Source organism: Theropithecus gelada, chromosome 13, assembly GCF_003255815.1.
Source record: "Theropithecus gelada isolate Dixy chromosome 13, Tgel_1.0, whole genome shotgun sequence".
Taxonomy (NCBI): Eukaryota; Metazoa; Chordata; class Mammalia; order Primates; family Cercopithecidae; genus Theropithecus; species Theropithecus gelada.
Genome location: NC_037681.1, coordinates 21,000,799 through 21,003,825, shown reverse-complemented (window position 1 = coordinate 21,003,825; position 3,027 = coordinate 21,000,799).

The following is a 3,027-nucleotide window of genomic DNA, read 5'->3' as shown; positions in this document are numbered from 1 at the left end:
AACACACATGTGGATAACTGCACGTCAGCGCCACGTTTTCCACATTTCCCCTGGGGCTTGTCTGGTGGTTTGGGTGCTACTTTGCAGTCTCTCGGAGCCTGAGAAGTGCTGCATCTCAAACACCCAACATTTCCACCCAGGCTACAACCCCCAGGCCTCCCCATTTAGGAAGCCAATGTAAGCAGGTGCTCCTGGGGAGCCGTTCACAAAATCCTCTCCTCTGCGTTTTCCACTTTGCTGACTTCCAGGTAATAGTAGTTTTAAAAGGATGTTTTCCCGGAGGTTCTCGGCCCACCCAGTGAGAGGCTGTTATTGTCGGTGTTATTGAATGTGTATATTTTGATCTCTGTAGGATTTTGCATTCACGGTAGAGGGGGAGGACTGCACAGCAAAATCGTGTGAGCAGGGCTGCAGCTGTGAGGGCCGGCGGAGAGCGCACACGGCTCAGGCCGTTCCCACCTCCGGGCTAACTCTCCACACTTCGCTGCCCATTTGTATTTAATCAGAAATAGGAAAATACCTGCTTTTCTCCATGTTGTTTGGACTTTTTCCTCAGTTCACACGGAATGGTTTCCAGAATAAGGCACATTAACAGAGTATAGACTCCCCAACGTAAAATGGTTTCGCTTAGAGTTTTTGACTTTATGATGACGTGAAAGTGACAGGCATTCGGTAGAAACTGTTCTGTTTTTCACTTTCAGTAAAACATTCCACAAATCACATGAGAACTAATGCTTTAATATCAAGTGGGCTTTGTGGGAGATGATTCTGCCCAACTGTGGGCTGATATGTGTTCTGAGCGTGTTTAAGGTGGGCCAGGCCAGGCTGTGACGCTCCCTAGGAAGGAGGTACTAAAGGCATTTTCTACTCACGACATTTCCAAGGCATATGCTGGGTTTACGGAGACACGGAGACATAACCCCATTGTAAGTTTAGTGTCTGTATATTGAGGTCAGTAAATCTTTCATCATCATCTTCCTCGGCAGCACAGAAAATCATAGAACCCTTGGGGATGACAACGAACTGGTAAACGGAACTGACGGAAACTTCAAACAGACCGAGTTCCGATGGCGACCGTTCCTCTGGCCAACCCAGGCAGCAGCAGGGCAGCCTCATGCGGCGGGAAGGGTTGTGACTTCTCCAGCTCTGCCAGCTGCAGCACACGACCCAGCCAAAGTGCCAGCACCCCAGCGCTCAGGGCACCATCTGGAAATGGCAGACCCAAAGATCTACTTTACTTTTAAAATTACACCATCCTAAGAGTGAGTCGTCAATCCTGGCAGGCCGTTCACATAATGGAGCTATTGGGTTGCCTCTGTTTCATGCTCTAAGATGTATTCACATTTATTTCCATGCAATTGTTGTTATTTTTATTTATTTATTTTTTATTTTTTAAAAATCATCTTTTTTTCCAGATTTGTTGCATAAAATTGGCGACGTGATGATTTGATATACGTGTACACTGTGAAATGGTGATCACAATCAAGTTAATTAAGACATTCATAGTCTCACATAGTGACCTTGGTGCGTGTGTGTGTGTGTGTGCGCGTGTGTGTGTGATGAGAGCACTGAATTTCTACCCTCTTAGTGAATTTCAAGTATGCAGTACAACATCACTAACCACAGTCACCCACTGTGCCTGGGATCCCCCGGACTTAGTTACCTGCGTAACTGAATCTTGGTACCTTTGACCAACGTCACCTCATTTCGCCACCCCAGCCCAGCCCCTGGCAACCACCATCTACTCTCTACTTCTATGAATTTGACTTTATTAGATTCTACATACAAATGTGATCATGTGGTATTTGTCTTTCTGTGTCTGACTTACTTCACTTAACATCATGTCTTCCAGGTTCCTCCATGTTGTTACAAACGGCAGTATTTCCTTCTTTTTAAAGGCTAAATAGTATTTCCTTATATGTACATATCACAGTATTTCCTTCTTTTTAAAGGCTAAATAATATTTCCTTATGTGGATGTATCACATTTCTTTATCCAGTCTTCCTTTGATGGACATAGGTTGATTACATGTCTTGGTTCAGTAACATGGAGTGAGACATCTCTTCCAAATAGTGATTTTCTTTCCTTTGGATAGACACACAAAAGAGAGACTGTTGGATCATATGGCAGGTCTATTTTTAATGTTTTGAGGGAACTCCATACTGTTTTCCATATGGCTGCACCAATTTACATTCACACCAACAGCATGCAAGGGTTCCCTTTCTACCACTGCCTCCCCTAAAGTTGTTACTTTTTGTCTTTTTGGTAGTAGTTCTAACAAGTGTGATGTAATAGTTCATGGTGCTTTTCATTTGCATCTTCCTGATGATCATGATATTGAACATTTTTTCATACATCTATTGGCCATTTGTAGGCCTCTCTTGAGAAATATCTTTCATGTTCTTCACTCATTTTTAAATGGGGTTTCTTGGGTCTTTTTCTTTCTTTTATTTTGAGACAGCGTATGGCTCTGTTGCCCAGGCTGGAGTGCAGTGGCACAATCTCAGCTCCCTGCAGCCTCTGCTTCCCAGGTTCAAGCGATCCTCCCACCCCAGCCTCCTGAGTAGTTGGGACCACGGGCGCATACCACCACACCAGGCTAATTTTTGTAATTTTTGGAGAGATGGGGTTTTGCCATGTTACCCAAGCTGGTCTTGAACTCGTAAACTCAAGCCATCCACCCACTTCAGCCTCCCAAAGAGCTGGGATTACAAGTGTGAGCCACCGTGCCAGCCTAGTCCTTTGTTTTCTTGTGATTGACTTGAGTTCCTCACATAGTTTGCATATTAACTCCTTATAAGATGTATGGTTTGCAATTATTTTCTTCCATTCTGTAGATCCATCTCTTCACTCTGTTAATCATTTCCTTTGTGTGGGCAGAAGTTTTTTGGTTTGGTGCAACCCTATTTGTCCATGTTCGCCTTTGTTGCCTTGTGCTTTTAGTGTCATATCATTACCCACACCGATGTCAAGAAGTTTTTTCTCTCTGTTTTCTTCTAGTAGTGTTGCCATTTCAGGTCCTATGTT